Source organism: Staurois parvus, unplaced genomic scaffold (genome assembly GCF_062004578.1).
Source record: "Staurois parvus isolate SC_StPar_1 unplaced genomic scaffold, SC_StPar_1.0 ptg000249l, whole genome shotgun sequence".
Lineage (NCBI taxonomy): Eukaryota > Metazoa > Chordata > Amphibia > Anura > Ranidae > Staurois > Staurois parvus.
This window is the reverse complement of record NW_028318045.1, coordinates 12,926,303-12,941,485: the sequence shown is the minus strand read 5'-3', so window position 1 is coordinate 12,941,485 and position 15,183 is coordinate 12,926,303. Positions and strand designations below refer to the sequence as shown.

Below are 15,183 nucleotides of genomic sequence, written 5' to 3'. Positions count from 1 at the left end.
AGCAGGCCATTGTTTGCGATATGGCGCTGCATTATTTTAACTGACAATTGCGCGGTGATGCAACGCTGCACCCAAATGAAATTTATGTCCCTTTTTTCCCACAAATAGAGCTTTCTTTCGGTGGTATTTGATCACCTCTGCATTTTTTATTTTTTGTGCTATAAAACATATCCAGTAAAAAATTTAAAAACTCAAATTTCGTCATAAATTTAGGTCAAAATGTATTCTGCGACATGTCTTTGCTAAAAAAAAAATCCCAATATGTGTAAATTCATTGGTTTAAGTGAAAGTTATAGCGTCTACAAATGGCGGTATATATGCTGGAATTTTTTTTTTCGTTATAGTAGTAGTGGTAGCAATCAGCGACTTATAGCGGGACTGCGGCAGGAATTCTGACACTGGGGGGGAACTGACTGTCACTGAAATCCCCAGTGACACTAATACAGTGATCAGTGCTAATATAAAGCACTGACACTGTACTAATGACACTGGGCAGGAAGGGGTTAACATTTGGGACAATCAAAGGGTTAGCTGTGTGCTGTTTTACTGTGTAAGCATGCTGCTTTGTATGGCTCTACTATGGAGAGCCATACAAAGCAGCATGCTGGAGCTGACAGGGGACAGATCTGTATTGTTTACTTACAGACCTTTCCCCCATCAGTGTTCCCCGGCGATCTCCGGGTGTCGACGGGGAATCATTGGCAGGGACCCAAAGATCGACAGCTGTAGCTACCAATGGTCGCGAGGGTAGGGCGCACATACGGCATGCACGTACACCCTACCCGGGAAAACAAAATCACGTATATATACGTAATTTTGAGCAGCTCTGCCGCCCTGTAACAGTATTTCTGCTATAGGGTAGTTGGGAAGCGGTTAATATATGTTGGAGTGAGTCACTATAATGCGTTGTGGTTTGAATGTACCCTTAGGGCTGGTTCACACTGCATGTGTTCCAGTGCGTTTTTTTTCAGCATTCAAAACGCACAGAAAGTAGGGTACATGGTTGTCAATGGCATGGTTCACACCAATGCTTGCAGTTCCCGTGTGTTTCAGTTCCAGAAAAAAAGTAGAACATGCTGCAATTTTCCCGCAGAAAAACGCACCGCAATACGTCAAAAATGCGCATGCAGAAACACATCCAGACTGCGTTTCTATGGTGTGAACCAGCCCTTAAAGAGAACCAGTCAGAATTGCACTTATGCAGAAGAAAATGATTAATGTTAACATTATTTTAACTGTGTAGGCTAACTTGTGGAAAAATTATATTTGCCTCCTTGTTTAGTTGAGTAGGCTGGCTCTCAGGGTGGTGAGACACAGCTAAGAAGCTCCCCCATGTGACATCCACTGTTCTGTCATTTGCCTGTCTTGATGCTGATAACATGCCATGGCTCTCAGCTTCTGCGATGTGATTCACAAGCATTATGCACACTCAGTGACAGGGAACGGCATGCGTTATCACCATCCAGTCAGGCAGCAGAAAGGGCAGGAACTGTCAGACCTGTTGGGGCCTGTGAGCTCCAACTCCCAGCTCTGAGAGTTATCCTCAGACAAACAATACAATGGAAAGTATACATCCTTAATAAGTAACACTGCACTGTTAATAGGTTTAAGATGCAAAGTTCACATTCCTGCTGTAAATGGTTTTTATTATAATTATAATGAAATATTTTAAATATTTATTTAAATGTGACGCTGCATAAATAAATAAAGGGGTGTGTAACAGGCCATTAATGTTCAGAAACAGATCAATGCTCAAAACAGGAATGTCTGGAACACAAGACTGACTGAACTGAGTTACTAATAATTTTTTGTTAGCACAACTTTAACTCTTCATACAGCCTTCACAGTAAGTGCAAACATGTTGCTTTTGGTTTTAAACTACTACACTGTCCATCATCTTCCTTTGCTGGAAATGACACTGATATAGATTGGATGAAATGGATATGGTTATTCTCCGGAGAGAACAAACTGTTGCATTATGTACAGGCTTGTCTTTGTTTTACAATGTGCTGGAAGTTGTAATTTCACAACACATATAACATGTTTCCTAAGCATGCTTAATAAGAAAAGTTTGAATTCATAGAGACAGCAATTAATTCAGATTTTTTTTTCACATAGCATCTCCATAATCTTGAATCCTATCTGCCATTTTTTTTTTATATTTTGTTGCCAGAAAAAGCTTTTTTTTTGGTATTTTAAAGCTTGGTTGATATTCACAGAAGTGGCCAGCAGGTTGCGCCCTTCAGCATGACATTTTCCCAGCTGGACCTTCAGTTTCCTTGGATGAAGATCGAATTGGTAAAAAGTGGAAAAACAAGACTTCTTTCTACAGTGGATGTTTGTAGTATATTAAAGTACGCCAAAACCCAAAACAGCAGCAAGCATCATAGCAACCAATTCTTAACAGGCACTCCATTACCATGATGTAGTAGCACAATCAGAAAGTTGGCTACAATCAGACCACATCCTAAATTGGTGCGGGTTCCATCAGCCAATATGGCACCCCAGAGTGGTGTGGTTACAAAACTAGAATACATTTGTAGTTATAGAAAGAAACCTGAGAAAAGTCATACTCATTAAAAATATTACATTGGAGGACGCAATCACTAAATTAGGAATCAAAATTGTTATTATTATTATGGTTCCCCGTTTCCTCCCTTCATTCTCTATCCTCCTTTTCCTCATTATCTGTCTGTCTTTTCACTCTCTCTCTCTCTCTCTATCTCTCTATCCTATCTTTATTTTTTACTTTCCCGTCTCTCCCTCTCTTTGTGTCACAACACATCTTTTCACTCTTTCTTTTCATCTCTATTTCTGCCCCCCTCATTCTCTCTCTCTTTTTTCTGTCTTCCCCCACTATTTCTCTCTCCTTCTCTTCCCCCCCCCCCCCCCACACACACTTTTTTCTCTCTCCCACCCTCTCCTCCCTCTTCCATCTCCCTTTCTTTCTACCCCACTCTATTATCTCTCTCTCCACACCCCCCCACCCCTCTTTTTCTCCCCCCCCCCCCCCCCACACGCACACACACACACTTTTTTCTCTCTCCCACCCTCTCCTCTCTGTTCCATCTCCCTTTCTTTCTCCCCACTCTCTTATCTCTCTCTCCACACCCCCCTCCCCTCTTTTTCTCTCTCCTCTTTCTCTCCCCCCCCCCCCCCCCCCCACACACACACACACTTTTTTCTCTCTCCCACCCTCTCCTCTCTCTTCCATCTCCCTTTCTTCCCCCCCCTTATCTTTCTCTCCACACCCCCCCTTGTGCCTCTCACTCTCTCCTCCCTGCCTCTATCTATCTATCTATCTATCTATCTATCTACATGTAGGCAGTGTATGTCTCTATCTATATCTATCAATCTAGAATAGACTTTCAGCTATAAGAAGCAAAAGTACAATCAAGTGTGAAAACACAAATAGAGATGAAGGCAATGTATATTGGGTGAAGTGTGTTGGGAGGTGCAGGCGCGCAGGATCTCTGGATGAAACTGGAACACAAGTCAGCTGGTGATGTTCAGTAGGTGCCTTGGGCAGCAGTCTTGTGTTTAATCAGCGGATGTCATGTTCTTTGATAAAACACTGCCTCCATGTACACTACATAGAGCTCAGGGATATCTATCTATCTACACTATATTGCCAAAAGTACTGGGACGCCTGCCTGTACACGCTCATGAATTTTAATGGCATCCCAGTCTTAGTCCGTAGAGTTCAGTATTGAGTTGGCCCACCCTTTGCACCTATACCAGCTCCAACTCTTCTGGGAAGGCTGTCCACAAGGTTTAGGAGTGTGTCTATGGGAATGTTTGACCATTCTTCCAGAAGCACATTTGTGAGGTCAGGCACTGATGTCGGACGAGAAGGCCTGGCTTACAGTCTCTGCTCTAATTCATCCCAAAGGTGTTCTTTTGAGTTGAGGTCAAGACTCTGTGCAGGGCAGTCAAGTTCCTCCACCCCAAACTCACTCATCCATGTCTTTATGGACCTTGTTTTGTGCACTGGTGTGCAGTCATGTTGGAACAGGAAGGGGCCATCCCCAAACTGTTCCCACAAAGTTGGGAGCATGAAATGTCTTGGTATGCTGATGCCTTAAGAGTTCCCTTCACTGGAACTAAGGGGCCAAGCCCAACACCTGAAAAACGACCCCATACTATAATTCCCCTTCACCAAACTTTACACTTGGCACAATGCAGTCAGGCAAGTACCGTTGTCCTGGCAACCACCAAACCCAGACATGTTTATCAGATTGCCAGACAGAGAAATGTGATTCGTCACTCCAGGGAACATGTCTCCACTGCTCTAGAGTCCAGTGGCGGCGTGCTTTATACCATTGCATCCGACGCTCTGCATTGCACTTGGTGATGTAAGGTTTGGATGAAGCTGCTTGACCATGGAAACCCATTCCATGAAGCTCTCTAAGCACTGTTGTGCTAATCTGAAGGCCACATGAAGTTTAGAGGTCTTTAGCTATTGACTCTGCAGACAGTTGGTGACTTCGGTGCACTGTGCGCTTCAGTATGCGTTGACCCCACTCTGTCATTTTACGTGGCCTACCACTTCGTGGCTGATTTGCTGTTGTTTCCAGTTGCTTCCACTTTGTTATAATCTCCACTAACAGTTGACCGTGGAATATTTAGTAGAAAGGAAATTTCACGGATGGACTTATTGCACAGGTGGCAACCTATCACGGTACCGCACTTAAATTCACTGATTTCCTGATAGCGCCCCATTCTTTCACAAATGTTTGTAGAAGCAGTCTGCATGCCTAGGTGCTTGATTTTATACACCTGTGGCCGTGGAGGTGATTGGAACACCTGAATCCAATGATTTGGAGGGAAGTCCTAATACTTTTGGCAAAATAGTGTATCTATCTATCTATCTATCTATCTATCTATCTATCTATCTATCTACTCCATCCCTTTATTAATTTGGATAATCTATGGTTAATCTATATTGTAGTATAAACAAATAACCAGGGAGGTTAACCCCACTGCTCTCCACTCAGAAGAAGAAATATTTTCCTTTAAATATATTTTGTTTTGTATGCACAGTATTTATTTACTAAGCTCTAGGGAAAAAAATAGTATTTGAAAATATTTGTTAATTCTTGTTAAATATTATTTCTACATATGTAATATTTCTTTTTTTTCCAGCCAGGAGGTTCATTACTGTATATATGTTTTCATTGCTAAAAAGTAGAGTTCCAACCAAAAATAACCATACTGAATGACAGACCATTAATCGATAAAGTAAAAAACAGCTTTTGCTGCACTACTTACCTTCAATACAGAGATTTCCTTGCAGTACTTGTTTTCCTCCACTAGATGTCCTCAGTCTAATGTCCAGCATCATTCAACCCTCTTCCTTCGAGCCCAGGTCATCCTGGACCCGCCCACAGCCTGTGACTGGACAGCGAAAGGAGAAACAGCACAGTGATGAGCTCATCTCTGTCACTCTCTGCTTCTATTAGCACACTTCTTGTCACTGACTGGAACTGAATTCATTGGTTGCTTGTGCTGCTTCTCTCTCTGCCAATCTGAGTCCTGATATACAGGGACTGTAAGAGGCTAATACTGGGTCAAAATCAGGTACTTAAACTGTTTCTCTTTAAAAATGCATTCATTGATGTATTAATGATTACAGAACTATATTAATTTGTGTCTTTTGTAAATATCTAGTTCAACTTTAACTGCTTTGCTGTGCATGTCCATCCTGTGTGCCACAAAATAGTGCACTTTGAGAGACATAATAAACGCTAGACACAATTCACCAAGCTATAATGATCATTATTTGCAATAGCAACCATTTTTTGGCTGAACATACCCATAATTATTGTATATAACTGGGGGTTTATTTATAAAACATTTGCTGTGCAAATCTCACACACATTTCTGCAGACTGTACAAATTTTGGTTTTCATTTCTGTAATAGATTCATTCCTAGGATCGTCTACACCATCTAATGGCCAAAATGCAGTATAGTTTTCTGAAATAACTCAATGAGAAAATATATCTCTTTCTGACCACTAGATGGAGCTGACGATCATGGAAATTAATCTATTACAAAAATTACAGCTAAAATCTGTGCAGCCTGCACAAATGTGAGTGACATTCACCCAACGAATGTTTTATAAATAGAGCTTAGTGAATTCAGCCTCCATGTTATTTGTCATGACTACAGATGTTATACTGTATGCCAGTTAATTGGTAAGTAGGCTTTTGTAAATTAGTGAGTTTTGTAGGCTGGGCAGAATTGCTGTAAAGTGTATTTAGGCTGGACTTTTCTGTGGTCAACTATTAATTGAGCAACTACAAGTTACAGAATGCCCTGCCAAGCAAGGGATAGGTGAATTATGCATGACATCAACTTTTGCAGGTAAAAGCACAGAAAAAGTATTTTAACCTCTTGCTTGCACTATTTTCCCAATCTTTTATCCATTTGCGGTGTCAATGAACTTGATAGCAAACTTGACTGTTACAGAAGAGTCAGTTCCTTAGCACAACCTCCTCTTTCCTTGCCTGTCATACTCCTCTCCTAATTACTGTCTTTGCTGGCTCAACTCCTACCCTTTTTTGGATGTCTACACAATGGAGTCTTTTATAGGTAAATAATGTGCCTAATATAAGTTAAATGAATATTATTATTATACAGGATTTATATAGCGCCAACAGTTTGCACAGCGCTTTACAAAATGAAGGTAGACATTACAGTTACAATACAATTTTGGTACAAGAGGAAACAGAGGGCCCTGCTCATTAGAAATTTTCTTTAATATAAAATCTTATGGTAAAATTGCTGTTGGAATGAATAGTCAATCGCAGGGGCAGACTGCCCATTTGGGCACTCAGGCAGTGCTCGAGGGTCCGGGTCAGTAGGGGGCCCCATGAGATGCCCCTGGTACCTTTCATAGGCTTTTTTGGGTGTGGTTTGAGTGTTCTCAGAACACAGGTGCCCCATGATCCCCTATTGCCCAGGGGCCCCTTGAGTTGTCAGTCTGGCCCTGGTCCAGCGATGCTCTCTCTTTAAGATGCCATTTTATATACTGGGGTGTTATTAGAGTCAAGGTGTCCCAAACTAAGGCCCCTTTTGCATTGGTGCAGACTCAGTTGAGATCATCAGGGGATCTGTTTGATGCTTTGTTGGACAGAGCAGATGACACATCCATGTCCACTCAGTTTCTGCAGAGTGGACACCGACAGAGCACACTGTACTCTATGGGTATCCGGGAATACACAGACTCTGCTGTCCGTTTGCACCTGACTGCCCCCTGATCCGATCCACCTAGACAGAGAAGGACAGATCTTGTTACTTTTTTTTAGCAGACCAGATCAGACAGGAGATAGGCACTCTACCAAGTAGTACACATGTGTAGGGTTCTATGATTTCAAGGAGGAATGCCTGTAGCGTAGATAGAGCATTCGCTGTGCAGTCATAGTATATTTCAGCCTACCATTGGCTTTGTGATGCTGCAGGCAGTGGGGATGGATACTACACCTGTGCCCCCAGGGCACACAAAAACGTCAGGATTGTATGCACAGGGGATAGGTGTTCTGTGTGAAAGGGGGGACTAAGATGTACAAAAATCTGTCGCAACACTGTCAGAACTCTTACAATAATCTCTTCTGCGAAGTGGCAGAAAAAAGCGATTTGGAGAGGATTGGACACGGAGGAAAATACAAACAAATTTTGTTGCTGAAGTGCAACAAAATCAATGATTTACTCTAACATAGAAGAAGTTTTATTTACCTCCACTTTTCTTATCACTGATACAGCGGTAGTTCTTTACAGCGTTATATAGTAAAAGTGTGATCAAGAAGAATTACGTTGTCACATACGTCAGTACTAGCAATGAAAATGTCTCAGAGTTTTCATGAATTTGGCTGAAGGTTTCTGACTACGTCCACACCTCCAGAAATACTCTAAAAATGTTTTATTGAATTGCTATCACAGTACCCTGCTGGCACTTGTTACAAAAGAAAAGCAGACCATTAATGCCTAATGGCCAAATATTAATGCATTTTACAGACACCTTAAATGACTAGTGTCAGCAATAAATATAAACGTTTTTTTTTTTTCAAAATAGTCTGACTCGCACGTTTTTTGGAGTACAGTGGAAAACAGCAAAAACTTGACCAGAGGAAATAAGTAATTGTTCTCTCTACTCTTGTCTGAAATATGCAGAAAAATAATTCAAAAGTTAAAATGATCTATATACATTAGCACTAAAAAAGGGTGGGGGAATGGAGAAGGAAGAGAGGCATGTAAGAACTATGTGCTGCTTCTGTCATAACAGTACATATACATGTGCGCTCAGTTGGTACAAGTGTGCAGGTCTATGCCATGATAACTGGATGAACTCAGTGGATATGTTCTTTTTCTTTCAACCTAACTATGTAATTGTGCAGCAAGAATGTTCTTCAAACTCTCTCTAGCTAGTTATTCAAATTTCTAAGTAACCCCCTGATGAGTAATAGTGTACAGAGGACAGGGACTGGATGACAGATAACATAGTGTGAGCCTGCATACCTCATGCCTCAGATCCCTACTTACCAGCTATTTGAGATGTAAAAGAGGGATGCACAAAGCATGCAGGCAAAGCAAACACCTCTGCCACGCCTCCAGCCACGTAATCAGCAAAAAATATAGTACCTATAAAAATGATTGGTTATAAAAATTCTTTTTTTCACAACTACTTTTCCTTTATGCTGGCTTTCAAAGCAGAAACTGCAATCAGGGATTTAGACCTGGGGGGGGGGCCCTAAATACCCTGGGGGGCCACTGGTATTTCAGTTTCTGGGGGCCCCTCCTACATAGAGTTGGTTTACATTCTCAATGTCAGTCACATATTTTTAAAATGCATGACAGAACATCATTCTAAGGTCACACATGCACACACATGTGCCGTCATAGCACTCTATGTGTGGTCCACTTAAGCTTCCAAAATTTGTTTTTAAAAACAATCCAACATACCAGACCAGAGTAAAAATTTTTACTTAGTTTTGAATATTACTTCCCAAAATACTTTTATTAAAAGACAGTAATTGTTTATTATTATATATTTTATATTATTTTATTATTATTTATTTTGTAATATTTTCTATAATTTTTTATATTGTTTTATATTATTTTTGTCAGGGGGCACAGGGCAGTTGTCCCATTTGCCCCCTTATAAATATGTAATCTAAACTATCTAAATAAATAATCTATTTTTTAAAGAAGACCACATACACTTCAGTGTTGGGACCCTTACTTTTTAATATATATATAAACATTATAGGGTCTGGGATTAAAAATCCCATTTCAGTCTTTGCAGATGACACCAAGCTGTGCAGTGGAATAACGTCCTTACAGGGTGTCTTCAATTTACAAGCCGACCTCAATGCACTGTTTAATTGGGCAACTATGTGGCAAATGAGGTTTAATGTTGATAAATGTAAGGTCCTGCACTTGGGGGCTAAGAATATGCATGTATCATACATACTAGGGGGGAGTACAACTGGGGAAATCAATGGTGGAGAAGGATCTGGGAGTTCTGGTAGATCACAAGCTTAATAATGGCATGCAATGCCAAGCTGCGGTTTCTACAGTGAGCAAAATCCTCTCTTGTATTAAAAGAGGTATAGACTCCAGAGAGAGAGAGATATAATTTTACCCCTGTACAAATCATTAGTAACACCTCATCTGGAATATGCAGTTCAGTTTTGGGCACCGATTTACAAAAAGAACATTGGGGAACTGGAGAAAGTACAGAGAAGGGCAACAAAACTGATAAGAGGCATGAAGGAGCTCAGCTATGAGGAAAGATTAGAGGAACTGAATGTATTCTCTCTTGAGAAGAGGAGATTACGGGGGGATATGATCATCATGTATAAATACATCAGTGGTTCATATAGTGAACTCGGGGTAGAGTTATTCACCCTGAGGTCATCATAGAGGACAAGGGGGCACTCTTTACATTTGGAGGAAAATAAATTTAATCTCCAAACACGGAAAGGTTTCTTCACAGTGAGAGCTGTGAAAGTGTGGTACAGACTTCCTCAAGAATTGGTTCTGGTCAGCTCAGTGGATTGCTTTAAAAAAGGCCTGGATTCTTTCTTAGATACACAGAATATAACTGGATACTAACATTTATAGGTAAAGTTGATCCAGGGAATATCCAGTTGCCTCTCTGGGGATCAGGAAGGAATTTTTTTCCCTGCAGGAGCAAATGGGATCATGCTTTGCTTGTTTTTTTTTGCCTTCCTCTGGATCAACTGTGGGTGCAGGACTTTTAATGATTAAACTAGATGGACTTTTGTCTTTTTTCAGCCAAACTATGTAACTTGGGTAGTCTAGCTGCTGTGCGTGCAATCCCTGCGATTTAGTTCACTGCCTGCAGCCTGCCAAAGTCTATGAGAGGCTGAAATAAGCTGTGAGTGGACAGGGCTGAGCGCTATTGCAAGCAGTACATGGGTTTAGGGCCCTATGTATTTATGAAAAGTGACCACAATGCATGTACTCTGCGTTCTGGGCATTCCTCCCTGAACATATAAGGCCCTAAATGCAACATTCAACCCCATCCAGCTGCAGCATATTGCAGCTTGCCTTAGGACTTTGACAGACTGTAAGGATCGGGGCTGGGTGCTGTGCTTGTACCTCTATGGAGCATTAAATCACTAGAACTGCACACACAGCTAGATGCCTCGTGTACAAGGGGCCTAAGGTGGATTTGGTCCCAAAAGAGGGACAATCCCTTCAAATCAGGAACAGGGAACTATCATTCCTCCATCAATTATTATTATTATTATTATATAGGATTTATATAGCGCCAACAGTTAGCTCAGCACTTTACAATATAATGGGAGACAATACAGCAACAATACAGTTCAATACAAGAGGGATAGTAGGGCCCTGCTCCTCGGAGCTTACAATCTAGGAGGGAGGGGCTAGTGGTACAAAAGGTAGTAACTGTGGGGGATGGACTGGTAGGAAGAGTAGAAGATTCCATTATTAGCTGACGGCAGGATAGGCTTCCCTGAAGAGATAGGTTTTCAGAGATCGCCTAAAAGTGAGCAGTGTAGAAGATAGTCTCATAAATTGGGGTAGAGAATTCCAGAGGATGGGGGAAGCTCTGGAGAAGTCCTGGAGACGAGCATGAGAGGAGGAGACAAGGGAGCTAGAGAGCAGGAGGTCGTGCGAGGAGCGGAGAGTACGGTTTGGGTGATATTTGGAGACAAGATCGGTGATGTAATTTGGGGCATTCTGTAGCTGAATCAATCTGTAGCTTAACTATATCTAATAGGTGGTGTGCTGCTACAACATGCTGGGACTTGTAGTTTCTCAACAGACTGCAAAATTCAAAGTCTAAGAACATGCTGACTCTCGTTCCTCATGCACATCTTGCTGGGTTAAGTAGGGCATGATGAGCCTTGTAGCACCTCTGCAGATGCACCTGCCTGGCTCCCATTTCTCCATTAACCTCGAGCTTAACAAGAGACCGTGCACAGATGGTGGTTAATGTGTGACATACTGGAGCTGTTAAGGTGCGCTGAGACTTTTAGCCCATCATCCGAAAACAAAAAAATTGCTCTGGCTGTTTTTAGCCTGCCAACCTAACAACACAAGTATGCTTCCTTCCTAGATACAATATATAAAAGAGTTGGATTAATATGGAATGATCTGACTTGTAGTTCACCAAGAGTTCAAGTGCATCAAGTTATCTAAAGTTGAATACGCATGTTGCAATCTGTTCTGATCCTTTGGATTTAGCAGTATCTGTGTGATGCAAGGGCCTGTCTGACTATAGACAAATTTGATGGGTTTTTTGGGCAGACCCTCATTTTTTTTATGGATCTGGTCAATCTAAACGAGACTCCATAGGCTGTTTGATCAAATTGCAATATGCATGGCCAGCTTTAAGGTGATTGTACCGTATTGTGTAGCAGTAACAACACACATCCCATTCCTTGTTCAGTCTTTGATTTAAAAATATAGATAACAGCCATCCATCATAATTTTATGAGATGGGCAAAGGACACCACCTTGGTACAACCCAAACACAGGGCCATACTTCCATAAACCCATTGGATCTCTGTGCTCCACTACTTTTCCTTAATGCTAAAGTTTGCAAAATGACTGACACACTAAATTGAAGGTCGGTTGAGAAGTCTAGAGAACTATAAAACCTTTTGACAGGTACACGGTACATTTTAGCAAGGATAGTCATGGGACAGAGAAAGTTGGTTCCAAAAGAGGGACAGTCTTCAAAATCTTGAACACTGGAAGCTCTGTCATATACTGGGTAGTATAAGGACAGGAAAAGGTTAATATTTGTTGATCGCTGTAGTCCTTATGGATATGGAAGCTTTCAAGTTGCCAACAAAAGTCCCATTGATCCACCAGGAAGACCTGACCCTTCATCTAATTTATACCACAAATTTTTATCACACTGATATCGCACTCACCTATTTGAGTCCCCAGTGCTAATGTGACCCTTTTGTGTGGAAGGTCTACTCGTGATGTACCATTGTGCTCCATTAAAACCCAGTAGTACCAGTGACATGTTTGGCAAATTCAAAATGCCAAAAAATCTAAAAACATATTTGAGGTTCTGGTTCACAGGTGGGTACAAGTACAGTGGTGGTTTGAAAAGACTTGTAGTCTTTTGTCATACGCAGGTTTGAAGGAAACTCCGTCTCCTGTTCATCCATCCAGCAGATCAGTCCAGACCTACACTGGTTATACCAAGATGTGATGCACTGTAAGGAGCATGCCATGCTATGACCTATAGTTCTTTAATGAACGCATGTTGTGTGAATCTCAGACACTCCAATGCCCATTCCTCCATTCACTAGACTAGGTCATGCCTCTAGAATAAACTGTATAGGTCCCACTAGATGCCTCATACAGCATATGGCAGTAGCCATGCTGTGACCTATTGTTCTTTAATGAACATATGTTGTGTAAATCCCTGAAACTCCATCCAATCTCCATTCCTCCATCCATTACCTGTAGAATCAGCTGTGTGGGTTCCACTAGATGCTGTATAAAGCGTAGGGCAGTAGACATGCTGTGACCCGCGATTCCCTAGAACATGGAGGCTTCATTGTTGCAATAGTTAAAGTCTAAATCCTATTCCTGGAGACACCAGATCAAACCTGTAGAATAAACTGTATAGGTCCTACTAGATGATCAGTATTGCACAAGGCAGTGAGCATGCTGTGACCTATAGCTCATCAGCACATTTAGGCATTTTATGGTTGCAATAAACAGTTTAAGTCCAAATCCCATCCCTGAAGACACAAGATGAAACCTGTAGAATAAACTCTATAGATCCTACTAGATGCTCAGTATAGCACAAGGCAGTAGTAATGCTGTGACCTGTAGTTCCTCAACACATTAAGGCTTTATGATTGCAATAAAACATTACAGTCCAATTCCTATTCCTAGAGACACCAAATCAAACCTGCAGAATAAACTGTATAGGTCCTACTAGATGCTCTATAAAACAGTAGTGGTCCTGTTGTGCATTATAGTTCCCAAGCCCATTGAGGATTTACAATAAACAGTTATAGTCCAACTCCTATATCTCCAGACACAGATCAAACCTGTAGAATAAACTGTATAAATCCTACTAGACGCTCTATAAAACAAAGTAGTCATGCTGTGCCTTGTAGTTCTGCAGCATATTGAGGATTTACAATAAACAGTTATAGTCCAACTCTTATATCTCCAGACACGGGTCAACCCTGTAGAATAAACTATATAGGTCCCACTAGATGCTTTGTATAGCACAAGGCAGTGGCCTTGCTGTGACCTGAAGTTCCTCAGTACATTTAGGCTTTATAGTTGCAACAGTTAAAGTCCAATTCCTATTCCTGGAGACACCAGATCAAACCTGTAGAATAAACTGCACAGGTCCTACTGGATGCTCTATAAGCACAAGGTAGTGGCCATGCTGTGACTTGTAGTTCCTCAGCATATTGAGGACTTATGGTTGCAATAAACAGTTATAGTCCAACTCATATACCTCCAGACACCAGATTAAACCTGTAGCTGTCTGACCACAGATCACAGCTAACTCCAATATTACCTAGGGGGTCATAATGGCAGGACACAGTGGAACTTGTAGTCCCAACCAGTGTCAAACCGCCTACATTTCCAATACTTCAGCTCCTATTCCTACGTCAGTCTGAACTATATGTAATCACAGCTCTTAAATGCAGCTAGCCCTAATCATTTCCAGGGACACCTTCCTGCTGAGAGCCCAAATTCCAGCCACATGTGTATGATAATGAAAAAAAGCAGGGACCATGGAAGATTTTCCAGGGACAAATACTTGAAATCTGTAGAAATCAGAGCCAACAGACACACAAAGGCTGACAACACCGATCAGGAAGTGTCAACTCACCTTTGAGCTGGGGAACCCTGACCTGGTAGGCAAAGGCATCCTTGGCCAAATCCAGTATGCCAAGACAGGCTCATGAGCCAAACCATAGCCAGTGATCACAAGGGGTTAATTCCTTCCCATGCCCTCGGGGGGAGGGGGGGTCTTTCAGCCATTCAATTGGGGGGGGGGGTCAGAGAAGAGGGATCACTTTGCTCTCAGCAATCTGCTGTCAGTATTCTACCATTCTCATTCCAAGAAAGTGAGGAGCTCCTCCGGCTCCAGAAGTGGTCCGGCTGGTGGCGGCTGTGTGCTGGCTGTAGTGGGGAATACAAAGTATCCGATGTCAGTGGGACTGTCCCCTCCGTCTTGTCATTGCCTCCCTTCTCCTCTCCAAGCTGGCTGGGTGTGCTGGCCAGTCCTGCCTGGATGTCTCCTCTTCCTCCGCTCACTGCCTCTCCTCCACGAGCTGCAATCGGAGAGGTCAAGCGGTGCGATTCTCTCTAAGGAGGGATCTCCATGCACTGACAGCTCCGATGTGAAGGATCTGGGCAATTACCGAGTCTCTTTAGCTGCCAGATTCACTCCCAGCCCCCCCCCCCCCCTCCTTACACACAACTCCCCCTTTTGAAGGAAGCTGCTCTCATTCCCACATTTCAGGTGGAACTCCCTCCGATCTCCCTGGTTTGGGGTCATTTTCTGGGTGTTGGTGACATTGGTACCTCCAGAGGTTGCAGGGCTTGGAGGACCACCTGTCAATGAACTGTCAGTAGCAATGGCACAGCTGTGTAGAAAGAGCCAGGAGGCATTTTATTTTTGTAGCTGG

The 15,183-nt window shown here is 42.1% G+C and overlaps 1 protein-coding gene across 3 annotated transcripts in view; it reads right to left on the bottom strand.

Annotated features, from left to right (window-relative positions):
* The window catches only part of SHISAL1 (shisa like 1), a 210,695-nt gene extending 195,787 nt beyond the window's left edge, over positions 1-14,908 (bottom strand). Inside the window, exon 1 of one of the 3 annotated variants that reach the window (XM_089680792.1) lies at positions 14,382-14,908. The gene's annotated coding sequence lies outside the window, so the exon portion shown is untranslated. The remainder of the gene's footprint in view (positions 1-14,381) is intronic. The other 2 variants (XM_089680790.1, XM_089680793.1) reach the window with 2 other exon arrangements.
* Positions 14,909-15,183: the final 275 nt, after the last annotated feature.